The 19,592-nt window shown below is 49.7% G+C and overlaps 1 protein-coding gene across 8 annotated transcripts in view; it reads left to right on the top strand.

Moving 5' to 3' along the window:
* Rhobtb (Rho-related BTB domain containing) overlaps positions 1–19,592 on the top strand; it is a 225,149-nt gene that overhangs the window by 131,969 nt on the left and 73,588 nt on the right. The window contains exon 1 of one of the 8 annotated variants that reach the window (XM_077688197.1): positions 3,621–3,792. The exons of 6 other annotated variants lie outside the window; for them this stretch is intronic. The gene's annotated coding sequence lies outside the window, so the exon portion shown is untranslated. Of the gene's footprint in view, positions 1–3,620; positions 3,859–19,592 lie in introns of those variants that run through there. One more of the 8 variants, XM_077688198.1, reaches the window with a different exon arrangement.

The raw sequence follows: 19,592 nt of genomic DNA, 5'->3' as shown, positions 1-19,592 counted from the left end.
CGAGCCGCTGCCGCCGCCGGCGACCTGTCGGGAAAATCCCCTTCGCTCAGCGTTGGCGAGAGTCACAGTTCGTTCTTTGCTCACTTTGTGTTTCTTCGTTGTGAAATGAAGTGAAATTTATCGCTGCTGAGACGTAGCGCGCAAAGACCGCACTGCTGTACGACACCAAACAATGCTCCCGTCGTCTGCGTTCGCCATCCCGCGAGCCTGTTGCTATGACGACGACAAACGCTACTTTGCCAGGCTTAAGAGCTGAAAAATCGTCCTTCTATCTCAAAAACCAAGGCCGTTTTTCGATTGAAACTTTGGGCGAGGGTTAGAATGGGCACATTGAAGGCGAAATCAACAGCTTAGAACATGATATCGCACCGAGGAATTAGCGACGAAGCTGTTTTCGCTTCGAAGCGGGAGGGCAGGGCGTCGCCATGTTAGTCAAATCAAACCGGAGACGGCAAATGATGTTGGGATAGAGTGCTGGGCTCCGTGGGCTCAAGTCATGGCGGGACTCGGCTTCACAAATGTGACGTCAGGGCCTCTCCTAACCTTTTCTTTCCTCCATGACCATGACCGCGGCCTTCGCGGTCCAAATATTCGCCGAGGCTTTTCAGTCCGCAGTCTCGACGGCGGACCGCGACATCAACCAGCGTGGTCTGACAGCGGCCGCGTCGCGTGGGCGGAGCCGGTTCCGGTTGCGCCAGTAGAGAACAGCGCGGGCAGCGCGGCTGTTTCGAAACGCTCGAAGGAGCCTGTCAATCACAGCCGGTGGGATATGTGGCGGGCTAGGCTTACAATCGCGACGCATACTTCATTCGCGCTTTTTCTTGCGAGCCCTATGACTCTTACTAGTGCGAGGCTAGCCATCATTATCGCTTTGTTTCACGCATGTGGACCTCAATTTACGGGAAGAGTTCGGTTCCAGCGAGCGGTGACAAGCCGTATGCAGCCCGTATCGCCCCGCCGTCGCCGCTCGTCGTGTCGCTTTCGTGCGAACGACGGCGCCTGTGTTCAACCTTCTAGCTTGCGAGTTCAGACGGTCGGCCATTCGCGGTCCGCTCAGCCGGCCCGCCGTGTGGATGCGCTCTGCTTTGGATCGGACTTGGTCCGTCGTGTGGATCGGCCTAGGATCACAACGTCAGCGGCGGAGCGCCGGCGCGCGGACGACGCGGTAGCCTCGGATCAGATGCGCGCCGTGTGCAAAAATGACGTCGCGTGGCGTGCTGCGTTGGAGCGAAGGGCCATTGTACGGGGCGTGCGCTCCACAGAGCGGCATACGCCGGCACGGACGAAGCAATATCGTCAATGGTCACCGAATGAAACTAGCAAATCAAGGTGTTTTAACAGAACTCCAAAAATGGATCCGTATACTTGCGTACCTGTATACCGTTCTAATGAGGGCGCCGCCATCTTGCGTGCGCAGCGCCCTCTGGTAGCTCGCCGATTTGCTGGCTTGGGAGTTTGCTCCGCGGCGCATGGGCGCCAGCGGCGTATCGGTAAATTTTTCGTTGTAGCGCGTTGTACGTTCTTTTCCGTAATATACTTTGAGCGGCAAAGTTTTTGCATAGGACCAGTTTAAGCGATCTGGCTCAAATTGGCAGCTTTTTGGGTCACGGTGGAGCTGAAATTCGCCTCGAGGCAGCGTTGTCTATGTTGGGTAAACGATGCCGTGTGGAATTTATGTTTGCAATACTTTGTCACAATTTTTTTTCTTTTGCGTGTGTGTGCCCGGGATCGCGTATGGCGGGTATTTTGATCGCTTTACTGCAAAAACTGATGCTTGTTAAAACGATCTAACCGTGATACGCTCGGCGCCCATGGGCAACAAGCAGAAGCGCGCGTCATTGTAACAGACTTTTGGCTTCGTATCCCCGCAGGGTGTAATACAGGTAGTTTTGGGTGAACTTAGTAAGTATTTGGCATATTATATAGTTTATATTAAATATTATCGATCTATCAACACATCACCATCAGCCACCTCTGCCGCCAACTATAAACAAAACTTCCTCTCTCTAGAATTCCGAGCTGCTCTGTTGCCCAATTTAGCCGTGAAACTATTGTGCAACATAAATTAAATAAACAACACGGCTCCTGGAGAGCGTCATATAAGGACTTATTACGCGTCTGCCGTTCGGCAACCAGGCAAGCGTTCGCTTTTACGCTGCTTAGTTTGATGTTGCCGACAAAGAGACATAAGCAATAGACTAAACTCTTGGCTGGAGTGAGTGAGTGAACAACTTTACTTGGCCGGAGTTGGGAATGGGAGAAGGGAGGCGGAATCCCCTTCAGTAGCCCCCCCCCCCCCTTCCTCTCAGATTGGCTGGGGAAAGGGACATTCAGGGAGGTCGTAGTCACTGTGAAAATCGCCGAGGCCAGCCCACGTAATACTTCGAGCTGCGTATGCCGCAATGTGACCGCAGCAACGGTGGAGGTGGAACTAATACCATCTGCGGCACAGGCAAGTTTCAATGGCCCATCTTAGTTTAGAGAGAAGGTAGAATTTTCTGCCACTACTCCAAAGTAGGTGTACAGAAAGAGCTGATCAGCATAACAAAATCACGAAAAATCTTGTGTGCTTTAAACTGCTAGTCTGGCTCAATTAAAATAATGCGTAAATTAGTGGTAAACCCGCCCGCGCGATGCCTACAAAGCGTAGTCAAGGCAAGGGAGAAGCCGCGCCAGGCCCGCCGTGATCGGCGCAGCGCGCACACTCCAGAGAGGGGGAAAGGCGACCCGCGCGCCGCGACCGCTGAGTGCGAGAGTACGTTTCCCCCTCGCCCGATGGAACGGTCTATAACGAATCTGAAATGTTAGATCGTCCCAAAAACTTTTATGCCGCCTGCCGGCCGCGGATGAAACAAAATGTCGTGCATCCAGATAAAAGAAAACATTTAAACATAAACGTGAGAGGTGGTGGCAGGGTTAAACTGTTTAATTGCAGCGCGGTCACGTTACTTCGCAAAATAAACAGGACTGTACAATGATTTTAATTCAGTCACCCAGGGACCACCCTCCAATTTTCTAGTGTGCGCCTGTTCTACTCGCGTGCCGTCACGTGCATGTGCCGCGCACTATTTAAAATTTTTGCGTTTCTAATTCATAGCTCAGCGAAATTTGTAAAGCGGGCAAATTGGCCCCTCAAAGCTTTCTATTCTTGGCCAATCCCCCAAGTGGGTATGTGTCTCCGAGAAAGGAACAAACTTTTATTCTACGCTGGTAACGTGCGGAGATAGTGCACTTGCGCCTCGGGCTGCTACTGTGCAGGCCGGGGTTTAAATTCCACAGCCGCTGCCGTTTTCTTGACCGGACAACAACTACGACGACGACGGGTTTTCGCAGAACGGGGCACTTGAGGCTTTCGCCTTGAAATGATTCTGAACAGTGAGATCTCTATGGCCTGGGTTACCCTTCAAATGCATTGCCGTTTTAGCTCGTATCCACCCCGAGATCTGATATCGGGAAGCCCGGGACCGGCTGGAAGAGGAGGCGACCGCTCCTGCGCGCCTTTGTGGCCCGGGTAACGCGTGGAGAGGAGGGGCGCGATGATCGGGAGAGGGAGCGCCGCTCCTTCCTGTGATGCGCGCGCGGCCCGCCCCGTGGCTATGTATTGCCGAGTCTCCGCGGGGCGCGACCAGAGAGTGTCTCGACCGCGGCGGGAGTGGCAGTTCGCCATCGGGGCCGCCAACGGAGCGGCTCGCACGTGGGGCTCCTGTCTCTAGCGCGTGGCGCTGTTTGACCGCTGCGCAGCTGCGTCCAAGGGAGCGTCGTCCACGGCCAACGCCGGTTCCTCGAGGAAACGTGAGCCGACAGCTTTGCGGACCGCATCATTTCAAATGGCACCGACATTGTACTCGTCGCCCTCGAGTTAGTACCGCTGTTCTAGCAATAGCCGCCTCATCCCGTCTCATTGCAGCACGACGGCCCTTGGACAGTGTTTGGGTTTCGGATAACTCCACTGGCGGAGCTCACAGCGCAGCGCGCATAGTTGTCGCACGCGCGGGCTGACGATATGCTATCGCGAAGCGCGTGGTCGGCATCGGCGCCAAAGCCATTTTCGAACACGCGCCGGGGTGAAGAGTTTACCACACGCAGTTGTAGCTATCCGAGTTATTTTCTGCGCTGCCCGGCACGCGCTTTGTGCTCTCAAGCACAGCATCTCGCACGTCGGAGCGTCGCCTCCGCGACACAGCAGATCCTTGGCCACCGAGCACATGGACGGAGAAAGACAATCGCTGCAACTGCGTTCCGTAAGCTTTTGTCCACCAGTATGTACTCTGCGGGATCAATGGCTTCAAAAATTGGAAAGGCGCTAACACCAAGCCCGTGTACGTGACGTTTGGTGCACTTGCGCACACTATAAAACAGATTTCTCGCCGTGGTTTTGTAGTGACCAACGCGTTTTTTTGATTCTGGCACCTAAAATTGTACAAGCCTGTGCACCAACTTTTACAAGTATGGTCGCCGCCAATGGCTGCGGGAAAAACTGGGTGCATGATCTGACAACTCAATGCAAAAGTACGAAAACTGAAGGTTAGAAGAACCTTGTGTGTGAAAATTTTTATAGGCAATCTTAATATGCTCACGGAATTCGCAAAGATGAGAAATCTTCATATTAAGAATGCTGTCTTCTGCAAACGGAAGAGTAAGAAATGGACAGGAAAGAGGCGTTTAAATAATCTGTATTCTACCAGCTGGATTACGTATTTCATTCCTTCATTTCTGCCTGTGTTTCCATTAAAGCCCATCTACAATGTGCCATATAGTTTACTGCAGTACTTTATCTTGCAACTCTTTTTCGTGGGTCATCTGTTCACTGTAGCATTAGCACTTGCAATGTCATATCGTATTTGTTTTGTGCAACTTCTCTTATGTTTGTTATCTTTTCTTGCGTTGTACTGCCCATGCACCACTCCCCTTAACAATGCCCTGGGGGCCCTGAGGGTATCTTGAATAAATAAATAAATGAGACCAGGGTAGAAACCCCGCCGGTGACCGCAGGATGGTGAGAGTTCGGCTAGGAGGAAACCGGCCTTTGGCGCGTTGACTAAACTTGCCACCTAGCAGGCGAAGTAGACTGGTAAAACTCTGTCAACAAGCACAAGCGAACGGAATGGGACTAGAAGGACAAAACTAATGGGTTGCTGCAGACAAATTAAGTTCATGTTTTAGCCTGAGGAATGAACTTTTGTTGCTTTGCAGCGACGGAAGGTCCGTAACGTTCATTTTAAGCGCACAAAAAACACACGGACACGGAATACGAGGGCGAGCGCTTGTCCTTGTCTTCTGTGTCCGTGTGTTTTTTGTGCGCTTAAAATGCACGTTATGGAATACCAACTAGCACGAACGCAAGCCCTTCGACGGAAGATTCTTTCTTTGCTTAAAAATCAAAATATAGCGCGGGGCCTTCTCTGTCCCATGCCTATGCCGTTCGTTTTTTTTTTTTTTTTTTGGCATGTCGTGAGTTAAGCTGTTGCCATTCCATCAGATATCGTATAAGGTGCCGATCGCATAGGCCAGAGGTATGTCGCAATCATAGGCCGCAGAAGGCTGGCGCCAGAGACAAAACAGGTGGCGCATAATACGTGCGATAACATTGGTCGGAGGAACCTCAGCAGCGGAACCGGCCCGGCCGATGCTGGAAGTTCCTGCCAAAATTGAGGACATTCAAAATGCCCTGAATAAATTCTCCCTCTGCCTACCACGGGGGCTGCTCCTATGTGCACGTCGTATGCAGAGGGAGAATTCGTCTTACCAGTAGCGTAGGAAGTGGAGAAATTTTCCTTGAAACCCTCCAGTGCTCACCCGTGAACGCATATGCGTGCACGTGCTTTGTCGGGAGAAAGGGTGGCCCATTCGAAATCTTGAGGAGCCCCGTGCAAAATGCAGTCGTGGCTACTCAAGTGCCGCCTACAAGCTGTCACACGGTAAAGGAAATGCGACCTCAGAGGCCTTTTAAGGGTCCTTTTTATATAAAACTAGGATAAGAGTAAGTTGGATATATCTGAGCGATTTGCGGATGACATCCTGTTAAAAGTGATTGTGAAGATGGGTTGCGTAAGATGGTCTTGTGAAGAAAAATCTTCGGTGTAGGCGTAAAGGTCTAATGCAATGCCAAGCAGCTAAGCGTAAAAGGGTTGTCCAGCCTTGATAATGTGCTGTGTGCATCAGGCCCAGAATAAGCGCATAAGCGCGGCATGGAATGAGTTCGCACAGAGCTGTGAAGTATGCAGTAAGCAGCTTAATCACCTTGAATGGCTCTCAGACGGGACGAGGCGCAAAATTCAACTCTGCATTTCGTATATTCGTAAATTTGTATATAAAATATGCGGACATAATATATTCGTCGTCCTTTTTAAGTAGTTTGTAGTTAACTCTATCACTTAAAAACGATATATATATATGCATGCTTGTGTATACATTAATTTATTGAGTATAACTTTAGGGTCTTACGAAGGGGTTTGGTGGATAAAAAGATTAAGCAAAAAAAAAAAAACGAGGATATGTCACGCATTGGAATTCCAACACAAAGAGCGAAATAGACAACTTGGTTAGGGATACCGACACCAAGTAGATGGTGGCCTACCCGAGTAGCGCAATTGGCGCACAAGTCGAGCGAATAGTTGAACAGTTTGCTTGCAAGGCAGGGAGGGCCGACACAGTTCGGGTGCCCTCAAGCGACCGCAGGAGTGCACGCGTGGCTGCGCCGACCGATCCAGCGGAAGCTGCTTGGCGGCATGTCGTCTGTTACCGGAACGGCGGCAGACACAACATCGCTCCCTCGGTCTGTATTTCGAAAAACGGCTGTGACCGCAATTGAACTAATGTTCACATTCTATAGCTATGAAAAAAAAAGAAAAAAAAAAACGCGCCTCTTACCAGCTTCGCACCCACTAGCGAATAAAACACGCATTTATCGGTGCTTTTCTCTTGATTCTGGTTATGCTGTTTAGAAAGCCTCGCTTGTATCTACGAAGCAGCTTCGAGAAGGAGAGCGAATTTTTTTTTTACTCTTCATAGTTAACCAGCATACGTTTCACGGCCGCAAATAGACGGCAATACATGATCACCGCTTTGTGTAAGGTTACATTGTAAAGCGCCTAAATTTGGCATTCATAAGACGAAATACTGTATGTTTAGTCTTCACGTAAAGAAAAAAATGCCATGGTTTTACCAGGTTTGTCGAGCTCCGTTTTTGCGCTGAGAGCGCGCACACAATTGCAGCGCAAGACAAAGCACAGGCGCCGCTCGGCGCAGTCACCAGTTAAGGCGCAAACGCGCGCGGTGAACTTGGATGAGCGTCCCTTACTCTTTCCCCCTGTCCCCTCTTCGCACCGCACTAGGCGCTGGCTCGACCTTGGCTGAGCTTGAAGGTCAGATAGACGCCACGAGCCGCTTCATGGGTGTTAGAGCTTTCGCTCTGACATAAAACAGCAGCAGCTACAACAAATATACCTCATTTTTCCCTACGCACTTGGCTTCTATACGCCGAATAGAAGCAGGGCGCATGCCATTGCGAAAGTGGAGGCACCATCTGCATTGTACAGGTGAAGGAAGACGCCGCAGTCACGACGTCTTGTGTGCCACTGCCGGCACTGTCTTGGGCTTTGGGTTTGTGACGCATCGCAACCCAAAGTACCACAGCCTGGCAGATGCCCTGTAGGCGGGATGGAAATACGCTTTCATTACTGCATGCAACCAGTCCTGTAGAGTTCCGCCGCCGACTGTAAACTTCAGAGTTCATGTACAGGGTGTTACGACGATCATTGGAACACTAATTTTTTCCCGTTCGCGTTTAAACTTCACACGAAGGTGGCATTTTCTGGTCAATTTTGTTTGACACCGGGAACAACGACGGTACTTACCTGTTTATTCTGACAATAAATAAAACCGATTTTCGCCTATGTTAAAATGGCGGCTGATTTGGACGTGTGAGCCAGTGCAAGCTGATCTTGGAACGACGGCGCCACCTGGGATATGCAGAGCGAAACGGACAATGGGGATTCATGCACGCTCCTTCCACGGCAGGAAGAAGCCAAATGGGTTAGCAGATGATCAGAAAATGTGAAAGCAGGCGGAAAAACAAATCCACGTTTATTGGCACCGATGAACAGTGGGGATATTTTATTGTGAATGGTGTTACTTATGCAACTATTTGTGACCATCGTAAACTAGGGACGAGAGATTTTTTGATCGTCTGCTACCTAATCTGGCTCCTTCCTACCGTGAATCCCCATTGTCCGTTTCGCTCTGCATACCACAGGTGGCGCCGTCATCCCAAGATAAGCTTTCACTGGCTCACACGTCCAAATCGGCTGCCATTTTCCCATAGACGAAAATCGTTTTAATTTATTTTTAGAATAAACAGGTAAGTACCGTCGTCATTCCCGGTGTCAAACAAAATAGACCAGAAAATGCGACCTTCGTGTGAAGTTTGAGGACGAACCGGGCAGCGATTCGCTCAGGAAAAAAACTTTTGAAGTGTTCCAATTATCGTTGTAACACCCTGTGCAATCGGAGAAGGCACGACTTATTCTCAACAAATCGACCCGACTACCAACCGTTCCTCCGGCTGTTACTACTCACGCCTTATTTTCACTGCAGCCTCATTCGCCTCCCCGAAGGCGAAAGCGCCAAAATCCCCGCCGAAAACGGTTTTCACAGCAAGCGGCTTTCTCTTCCGTGAAAGCCGTTTGCTGTGAAAGCAGCGGCCACCTGTTAACTCCGTCCGGGAATTCCTATTGAACGAGTCCGCCCCCAACATGCGTAACGCAACATCAGACTTTTGCTTCCTCGTTGCTCCCCCCCCCCCCCCCTTCCCCCCCGCGCACAGCGTGCAGCTGCCCTCCCTCTCGTCGTTCGCGGCCCCATCAGCTGCTTCAACAGAGGCGCCCGTGGCATGTTTCGCCTGGACGGGAACAGGGTCGAACGATCGCACACCGGACATCTTCGCACTGCCAGTGCATCCAGAGACTTGGCGGAGCTGTTCCTGCAAGGGCACTGTCCTTCCTTTGTACCCGCTGTATTACCTTCTTACGGGCGCAGTTCTGGTCCAATTCTCTCCGCTCTTCTTTTTTTTTTTTTTTTTTTTATGAGCACTCAAGACGTGTCGGATGCACAAGCGAAAGGTTAGAAGCAGCGCGAGAGCTTGAGATGGCCCTTCTCCGTGCAACAGGGTGTCCGGGGGCTGCGATGGCCCCATCAGAATCCGGTCACGTTCGCTGACCTTTCTTGCTCCGCGGCCATTTACCTCGCTAATGGCCCGGCTAATGGCTTGTCCGGCGCGCGTCGAGAAGCCGGGTCGGGGCTGAGGGCGAGACGAGAACACTCTCATGAACTTGAAAAGGTCCACGGCGCATCGCGTCCCCGAATTCTGGACGCCCGGCGTGAAGTTATATGTGGGCCCGGAATGCGCCTCGTATGTGCACGTATGCCGTGCTACGCTGCAGGCGTCGACATTCGAGGAGGGGATGGGCGCATGCGTTGCTCCTGTAAGAAAAGTGAAAAAAAGTAGCGTCGCCTCATGGATTAATTTCGACTCAGTGTGCAGTGCGCTAAGAGAGAAAAAAAGGTTGGGAAGGAGTGCAAATAAAGCTGTCCCTGTGCTGTGGGGGACTCTATTACGTTTCCGCGTTCTAAATTATGTTACTGAAGAAAAAAAAAGCCGGGATAGAAGGCCATGGCTGAAATGCTATAGCGGCTTCCAGCCAAAGTCAGCATCCGTCTTCTCTTCGGCACGCTTTTACAGCTAATCTGATGCGAATTGAGAGAAAACTGTGCCCTCCACATGGTCTCCTTCACTTCAGTGATGTTCCATGCGAGGAATTTTCTATTGTTCGGGGAACTTTTGTCCCCAATTTAAGCCGAAAGGGAATGCTATAACTTGTTTGCGAGGATTTCTCGTGTCAAATGATTTTTTCGTCCTCGTAAGAAGGAATGGCGTTTCTCTGCTCACTCTGCTCTGTCGAATTGTTTTGTTTCTTGACAGCTAAGTCTTGGGCACACCGAAAAGATGTAATATTTATATGCCAGAGTCTGTGGATAATTTATTTAGAACTTGGAAGTATAGGCGGATTTTTTTGAGTATCTGTAGCCCAGCTCTAATGGCTGACTTGTCAGTCCGGTGATTCTTAGACTTTTTTAAAGCACGAAAGTGCATGATCTCAAATCTTCTTTCGTGGATCTCAGGTTGCCCAAAAGACACCAGTACAGTCTTCTAATTTTCGCGTAGGAGTTGTCGTGCCAACTAAACGAACAGAAAGAAAAGACACTGTGGTAAACAACGCAGAGTGAACATTGCGCGTCAACGCATGCAGGTTTGCCAAGGTGTGGGGCTCGTCCCATCGTCATTTGTATGCGACGGCGTTCACTTTTTAATCTTTTTCCTGGCCTATAGCCATGCCGGGGAGCCATTACATTGAAACGGAGAGCTTCGAGGTCCTTTAAAACTTGCCTAAGTAATTGCAGTTTAAACATGGGCTACTGTAAAGGGAAAAGCGCGGGGAGTGCGGGGCAACAGCCAATGTTCATTATGTTAACGCAGAACAAATCTTAAATACCACCCGCTGCTGCAACTTTCTCTCTATCTCTCTCTCTTGTTGCGTCGCTTTTTTTAAGAAAAGAGAGGTACGCTCACGGCTATCAGTTAGGAGCGCGTGACAGCGAGACGCGCCTTGTCGTAATGCGAATGCGCCAAGAGTGATTAGTCAGCGTTTGACCGTTGTGATTGTGGCATGGCCACTTTAATTCAGTTGGCTCCGTTAGGAGTGGCTTCAGTAGTCGCAGTTTGGAAGCTCTTATGGTCAAGAGATCCAAAGAGTCAAAAGATGCAATAGTCACGTCACAGCCGAGTCAAAAGATCGAGCGAGTCAGGAGATCCAACGAGTCAAAATGTCCAATAATTCAGGAACCGTGTCAGAAGGTCCAACGAATTATGGTAACTTTCGGAGCCTTGGATGGATATACAATTATAGACTACGTCATTTTATCGTATTTTTAGTGTTGTCTTGTCTCCCGTATCTGAAATTTCACTTCTAAATGTAGAAGCTATGCATTTGGTGCTCCTAATTATGCCGTGGCTATTATGGGCGTTATGAACGACGCCATTCATCGAACTGTTTTTATTTTTATTATTCTTTCAGGTTGGTCTATTACGTCGTTAATCAGTCATTGTATGCTATTACGTTCGAATGTCTTTGTTATTGACCATGAGGTTTAACACGCCGACGCTACACAGGCGATGAGGCGCGCTGTAGTGTAGGGCTCCGGATTAATTTTGACCACCTGGGGACCTTTAACGTGCGCTGAAACCTCGAAAACACAGGCGTTTTCGCTTTTCGCCTCCATCAGAAAAGCGGCCGCCGCGGCCCGCAACCGAACCCGCGTCCTTGGGTTCAGCTTCAGCAGCAAAACGCCTTAGATTTTGTAGTTATTGCTTGGTTATTATCAATGTAAGTGTCGTTTTTATTATTTAATGGCACAAATGTGTAGCCATTGAACCAAGGTTAGTTTGGGCCGATATTTGTTTTTCTTCTTCGGTTATTATTGTGTACACATTCAGAAAAAAACAAACAACGGATTCATGGTCTGTTTTAGTCAAATACTTTTATTCTGCATGGTTCAAAATGACCACCGCTTAGTGGATGGGCGCACGATGCTTTGCTGTAGTCTGGCTGCCGTCGTCGGTTCATGAAAGGTTTCCCTGTCTCTTACTGCGCCACAACGGGCTCGAACGAGGCAGCTCTGTCCAGGTAATATATATATATATATATATATATATATATATATATATATACCATGCAAAGCGCGGCTTGGGTGGCACGCAGCATCGGAGATTCCAACTAAAATGAAAGGGGGGGGGGGAGGTATATATATATATATATATATATATATATATATATATATATTTCAGGCGTTTCCTCGCGCTTCCTCAGGCGCTTCCTCGCTACCTTCCTGGTATAGGTCAGCGCAGTTGCCGCGGTATAGGAAGAAAAGACGGGTCAGTTCCTCGCAGTTTCTCGTTTTTTTGCGCGAACCGAACTTTTGCGGAAGGTAGCGAGGAAGCGCCTGAATTCCTGTTCTGTGACGAGGACTGGGCATCTTGCAAGAAGGGAATGAACTTAGCCAAAGTTGGGTGAAAATTGCTCATCCGGCTGTGGCGGCCGGTATGCGAGCCTTCCACCATGTTAGTAATGGTGGTGCGTCTCGGCTTTCAAATTTCTCTGAGTGCTTGGATGGCTGTTCTTGGTTCTTCTACCTTGCCGTTGAGCTTGAGGTGATTTGTTACAGTTTGGACCTCTTGACTCGTTGGACCTCTCGACTCGTTGGGCCTTTTGACTCACCTTAGCCGCGTCAAAAGGCCAACAATGAGTCGAAAGATCCAACGAATCAAAAAATCGGGAAGGTCAAAAAATCATGTATTGGACCTTTTGGCTCGTGGCATCCTCCGACTCGTTGATCTCTTGAATCGGAACCGTTTGAAACGACGGTCATCTCTGATTTCTCACCGCGGGAGGGGAGATGCTGGAGTGTGAGGCCTTTTTCCCTCGTCTCCCGACGTTGCTTCGCTCCATCTCCGTCGGCCGGCCACTTCGTATCCTCCCCATTCGATCGCCTTTCCATGTTACCAGCAGTCGACATAGGCACAGTTAGCGGCCTCCCCCCGCTACTTGAAAATTCTGGGAGGGGTGTAGGAGGCCCCCCTTACACATGCGCACTCACACACGCGCGCCCGCCGCCCGCGCTGTATGCAACCGCGTCGAATTACGTGCTTTGTTTTCCTTCGACGTACTAGTGCTTGGCAGCACTGAATCCTTTCCGTTCGATTGACATCCAAGTCAGATCGGTATGGTAATCGTCTTAACTGCAAGACAAAATCAAGCGTGGGTGAAAAAACAAACAAGCGCTTTTTGCTTCCTGCACACTTTTCGCGACTTACATAGCTGAAGTTCAAATAACGAGGTCTTCGCCACAACACTGGCCATCGAAGTCTGCTCGCTGAAGCTTCGCTGCGGTATTACTTATGGAGGCTCTGGCAGCTCGCCAGTGGTGCCACAACGTTTAGGGGCGATTGCCACCACTTCCGTATGAACATGCGTTGTAGTGGGATTGACTGAAAGTGTCCCGTTTTACAAACACCCAAGTACAAAGCCACAAATGCGAAAACAAAGTTTTAGGTATAACGCGCGTGCAGTCAATTGATCTGGTTACACTTAGATTCCCGGTAGTAACAGGCATTTCTTCGCAAAAAGTTACTGTTAACTATATAGAAACCAGCACGCGGCATAAAATTCCAAATATGGAGAACAATGTTCCGCATAAACGAAGGAGGATAAAAGTAAACTAACAAAAGCGGTAATGTATAAAACGCACACTTTTAGAGAGAAACGGGAAAACGGAGGACACCGTTTATTGGGCTTAAGTGGAACGGAAAAAAAGTCACAGGTAATCGGAACGAGTGTGGTCATCTGCTTAACGCTCTCATGTTACACATAGATGCACAAAACATAAAGCGAATAATCTTGTTTCATCCCATAGTGTTCTAGAAAATTTCTGACGAACACAGGATCGCGTTTCGGGCGTAATTTGTTGAGCGTGTTTTAAAATGTGTAACCGGATGAAGGGTGTGGGCTGGGGCGCGTATATTATCCGCGCAGTGCAATCTCCGGCCCTTCTGGAATTGCTACGAACGCCCTTTCTGCTTGGACGCCCGTCATCTCGTCTGCTTCCTCTACGCTCTCGCGTGGTTTCTGTTCTTTTTTTCCCCGCAAAACCTGGTAACGCACTGCCTGCGGGTTTTCTGCGCTTCTTTGCTCTTTTTTTTTTTTTTTGTCACTCGTTTCCGTTAGTGTGTTGTTGTTGTTGTTGGTAAACTTTATTGACACACAAAAAACAAAGAAAAAGACCCCCAAAGTCCGGGGTTCTGAAAGGAACAAAATTATCTATACAGACGGGAGAACCTGTGTGTAACGTCTAGGTTTCTCTCTCTCCTTTTTGTCGTCCTCTTGCAAGCCGGCTGGCAGATTTCACTCGTGTGTACCGCCAGAAAGGCGAATCTGAGCTGCGTGATGAGGTTCGCGTTTTCCGCCGACGCTGTTCCGGCCCGGACGCGCCTGCCCGACTCGGCGCGTCTGCGCGGACGTCCGCCGCGGAAGTACAGCTCGTTCGCGTGGCCGACCAGTTTTTTTCCGACGCCAACGACCTTTCCTACCTCCCCCCCCCCCCCCCCCCCCTTTCATTTTAGTTGGAATCTCCGATGGTGCGTGCCACCCAAGCCGCGCTTTGTTTAACTTGCACCTTCCCAAACGTTTATCCATTTTTCGGTCTTTCCTGATTAACACGTACTGAGAGGTTTAACACCACCTGCTCCTGCTGCGCTTGGCGTAGTTCCATGCCGTCCTTCCAAAACGTGTCTACTGGCACGAGATAAGAGTGAACCTCGCTGTTGCTGTTTTGCCGGCGTTGTCTTTATACTTAGCCGGCAAAAACGCTCCCGTCGGTTCACACACACACACACACGTACGACCAGTCACGGGCACGTTACCAATAAAAAATAACCGTGTTACAGTTACCAAAACAAAAGAAAATAACTATGTTACAGTTACAGTTACTCTGAAAGAGTAATGTCGTTACTTTTCCGTTACTGTATAAACCAAATGATAGAGTTTATTTATTGTATACATGTACGAAGGTGTGTGGGTAGTCAACAGTGCACCAGACCAACCTAAAAGGGGCGCACTCAAGCTTAACAACACCAAAAAGCGTTGTGAACGCCGCATTCTGGGGCATCAACATTTTGCTGATGCACCGTTGGTGTCGGGGAGTTTATTCGCAAAACTTACTGTAGCTTACGATAAATTGTTTCTCAGGCTGGCATCCGAGAGCTTCCCTCTTTTCGGAGGTCTAATGTTCCGTTTCTTTTTTTTTTTTTTTTTTCTTGTTTCTGCTCGCTCAAGACAAAGGCATAGTTTTAGACATGACCTCTAAGACCGACCTTCGACCTCGTTCTTCTGCAGGAACGATAATCCATCCTCTTAGCGACCTCCTCTGCAATCTGCGAGGGGGGCCGTGTTGTGGAAAGGTAAAAGGTGGAGAGAAAAAAGCCCAAAAAAGTAGAAAGCGTGAACTGTACTTCGGCCTTTAACGAGTGTTGCGATTGGATAGTTTTATATAGAAAAAAAGGGGGAGTAACTGTAACGCTATTTACTGTTACAGTTACTACGAACCTAAACACCGCGAAGACGAGGTGCTCGTTTTCATATACGCCCATAAAACCTTTTTGACCTGTTCAAATTCCTTATTTGAAATTTATGCAAAGTAAGAGTCTTTAATGAGTTTCTCAAAAAATTTGACATTATTGTTAACCGCAGCTTGGTCTGCAGAATAGTAGGCATAGCCGTTCTGGCGGACTCTCAGTCTAAGGAACACGCTGTATTTTTTTTTTATTTCTTTAGCTTTAGAGAGCGTGTTTTATAATTATAGAATGGCACACTCTTCCTTGCGTTTTTGTGTCACTGTATTTGAATTTACGGTCACTAAAGCGTTTCAATCCAAGTCGGTGATAAAGCTAAGGCGAGCGCACGGTCTAATGGCGGCCCATGGGCCATGACGACGCAAACGCCTTAGCATACAACAGAGCCAAAGGGTACGTGGTTTTTCGTTAGCGTCATGTGAAGGTAAAGTGCTTGCGTATGCTGATAACATCGCCTATTTTTGTGCTGACAAGCGTAGTGTTCACGAAACCCTTATATTGACTAAGGAGTTCTGTGACGTATCTGGAGCGGCCATGAATATGGAGAAAACTAAGGGGTTTTGGTTTGGCCATTGGGGAACCAAACCTTCGAAATTTGCGAGTGCTAGTTGGGACAATACGGCTCTGAATACTTTGGCGTGCGGAAAGCTCCCTGTGCGGAAAGCGGTGCACTGCGAAAGGCCGCGCACAGTTGCGGCCACGTGAGACGTGCATGGCGATTCGTCCCACAACTTGAGGTCCCAAGCGCACCTGGTACATCCGACGATGGCGCGTTTTCCCCCGCGACTTCCACATCTTCTGGCTGCACCTTTCGCTGAGCACCATGGCAGCCTACGGCGGAAACCGAAACCGCCCCGCGCGGAAGGCCAGTCATGGCGAGTGCGGCGCTAGCGTCACGTGTTGAAGGTCAGCGCAACTGCTCTTGCAAACGGACGCTGCGAATTCGAACGACGAGCAGTTTTAAATCTAGGTTCGAAAATGGCGCGCTTCAGCAGGCTTTCTTACCAGCTGGTGGTGTAGCGTTCAGCCAAAAGCTGGTTTCACGGCCGCGTTTCAGGGTCGCTGTGAAGAACGGCTCCTTTTGCCGCAGCCCAGAAGGCCGTGTCGCAAGGGCAGCGAACGCGAGTAAATGTACTGCTCATGGCGCTCCCAGTTTGCATAGATCGTCGTAATGGAGCCCTTTGGCGCGTTTTATTTTACCCGATTTATTGGCTGACAACGTAGAATATATTCTTCGGTGACCACGAGCATGACGAACAAACCTCGGTTCTTCGAAGCTAGCTTAGATTTGCCGTTCGAACCTGGTTTATCTCCGAGGGTACGCTTTAACTAGATTCCAATTTTTGTCTGCTATCGCGATACCTAGGCTTGCGCGCTCGTGTGCCTTAGGCGGCCAGTGCACGTGGCCTAATCCCTATGCCATTACATGGCAGCGTGTACTCGCACTCCCCTCGTCGTCGGGGAGCTTGAGCGGGCTCCCGTGGTCTGTTATTGTTTGGCCTGCCTGGAGGTATCCCGCGCACCGTTTGGAGGGCGGAAGCGAAAGGCAGATGGCTCTTCGCTGCTCTGACGGAAAATAAGACGGGAGCTCTCGGCAGGATAAGCGGAGGCCAAGCACAATAAACCGACACGCGTCGAGCAGCGCGGTCGATATATATTGGCCGACAGCGCCGGCCATTTCGCAACCACGCCGGCGCTTCTTCGCTGCTGCAGGGTCGATGACCGGCGTGTGACTTATAAAAAGAAGTGCCCATTGGCACGCTGGCGTGGCCTCCCAGCCAGAAGACACGGGTAGGGTTCCCTTCGTGGTTGGCGGTGCCTCTTTTTTGCCCGCATCTAAACATTCCGAGGAGCCGTGTCACTGCTGCTGCGCCAAAGTTCGCCCAAGCGCCTCCTGCAAAACTCTGCTAGTAGGAGTTACTTTATTGTGGCCGAAGCCTAGTGTGGCTCGCGGTGCAGTCGGCCTTCAGCGAATCATCGTGTGGAAAAGATTCTCCTTCGGAAGAAAAAAAAATCTTCCATAGCGCGAACCAGGTACACCGTAAATGGAGGCAGCGGAAGAACGCCACCGAACTAGCAGACATACAAACAGCGAAACTAATTAGGCGTAGTGATTACGGGGGAAAATATATGACAAAGTGAATTTGTGTGGACGCCAATATCGTCACCGGACTGAGCCGATGGAACTTGGTGGTTTAGGGTTTATAGAATTTGCTTTATTGCCACGAACTCGATGGGTCCCAAAACAGCGTCCGCGCGCTTGGCGAGAGCGAACGACATCGTCTTCCTCTGGCCGTCAGTCGATGATGATTGCCAATGATGGAGTGATGATGATGACGAGTGCTGAGATCAAGCACAGATGATAGGGGGGGGGGGGGGTTGACCGCCGTGTCAGTAGATACTATATAATGGTAGCTGCAATGTGAGGGTTGCCGGTAAAATAGTCACGCGGGAGAGGAAGCAGATATTTCGCCAGTGGACATGAATGGGGAAGAAACAGGACGCGAAAACGAAGTAAATCACGTATCTGTCAAATCATGTGTCTGTCTTTAATGCATCGCCACTTCAAATCGTCTTAGGGTTAGCGCCCTGGGAATTTATGGTTAAAACCCGATGAATTTTTGCACTGTCGGTGCGTTGTGACCGGTTTTCGTGGCATCATCACTTGTGGCGTAAGGGGAAGCAACTCTGCCGTGGCTACGTTTAGGGAGCCGATCACAGAAGAACTATCGTTCGTCGCTTGCTGCGCTAACGTGGGGCAGAGTCCTTGAAGTGCGAAATTATCTTAGTTTAATTTTGATTTGGCGCCCTTTTTTTTTTTTTTTCCCCTGCCGATGCGCCGTCTAAGGAGATTGATGCCAGCGGACGCAATGGCGCGCCCCTCGGTGCACTCGCCCTGTACAGTGGCGGATCTGAAGGGGTGGAGTAAAGGGGTGGGCAATCGCCCCCCCCCCCCCTCCCCCCCTCCACACTTCTTGACACTGATTTTCCGGCACGCGTAATTCCACGGCAGGGACCATCGCTGTCCGCGGCGAGCAAAGCACCCCTCACTTCTATATTGGCTAACGCAACGTCAGCACTAATCGCTTCTTCCCCACAGCCAATTTTTCCCCGCCAGAGAGTATATATCAGCGCGGCAGCAAGGAGGGTGCCTTCTTTAAACTGTTCACATGATTTTCTGCAATAGCTGATGAAAAATGCACTTGGTGTGCAACTGAGAACAAATAAAGACATTTTGATTGGTTGCGCCCTCCTCCCCCTCCCATCAGCCGCACCCCCCCCAAAAAAAAAGAAAGAAAGTCGGCACCTGGATCCGCCCAGCTGGCTCTGTACCGCATATGGCATTCCCCCCTCTATATGTACGGTTGTTCGTTGTCGTGTTTTATATATATATATATTAAATCTGGGGGTATAAATCGGGTGCTATTTTTTAAGTCGATAATCGGGGAGTAACCGTTTTTTTTTTTTTGTAAAACCATCCCGAAACCCGTGTTTTTTCGGGTTAATTCAACAGATGTACTAAGCTAATACACTGAGTTTATTTTATAACGAGCTTCTTAACTCTAACGCGTTAAGATTGGTGTTTGTTTCAATCTGGTAATCGGGGGGGATATCAGGGTTTTCTTGCAAATACTCTCCGAAATGTCGCGCTTGTTTCGAAATGGATCCGGTAGTGGCAGTACAGAGCATAGCTTCTAACGAGTGAAACATTTTATTCACTTTCACAGACCTTTGCTTTCGTACATCTGCGTGCGCAGCATGTCGGTCTCCATGGCTGGGTGAAAGTTCTGTCGGCATCACAGCCTCCATTAGCTTGGCACAACAATGTCAGCGCAGCGTTTGCCAGCCTGGGGTAGCGAGCGGCAGAGTCGTGTCAATACTCAATGAGTTCGACAGCTGCGTTTGTGGGGCTTGCTTGCAGCACGTACTGGTTGAGAACGGCGGACCGTGAACCCGCGGTTGTGCAGATCGCTACTTTGACACAAGGTCCACCATTCGGGGAGAAATCGCGTTCAACCCGATTCTCCTGAAACGTGTTCGGGGTGTAAGAATCGGGCAAATGCCTGTACATGAGCAACCCTACCTGTATGTCCTGCCGCGCTCCCACACCTGCGGCAGTGCGCTCGAGCCCTGCACAAGTATTGAGCCCTGTTCAGTGTTGCACAAGCGCAAACTGATCGCAGAGTCCCACTGCGCGTTGCCGATCAGTGCAGTTTGGCGCCCAGTGAGAGAGAGAGAGAGAGAGAGAGAGAGAGAGAGAGAGAGAGAGAGAGAGAGAGAGAGAGAGAGAGAGAGAGAGAGAGAGAGAGAGAGAGAGAGAGAGAGAGAGAGCAGTCTTTAATGGTACTAG

This window comes from Haemaphysalis longicornis, unplaced genomic scaffold (genome assembly GCF_048455015.1).
Source record: "Haemaphysalis longicornis isolate Haplotype H1 unplaced genomic scaffold, Haemaphysalis longicornis Haplotype H1 scaffold_1, whole genome shotgun sequence".
NCBI lineage: Eukaryota > Metazoa > Arthropoda > Arachnida > Ixodida > Ixodidae > Haemaphysalis > Haemaphysalis longicornis.
This window is presented reverse-complemented; position numbering and strand designations above follow the sequence as displayed.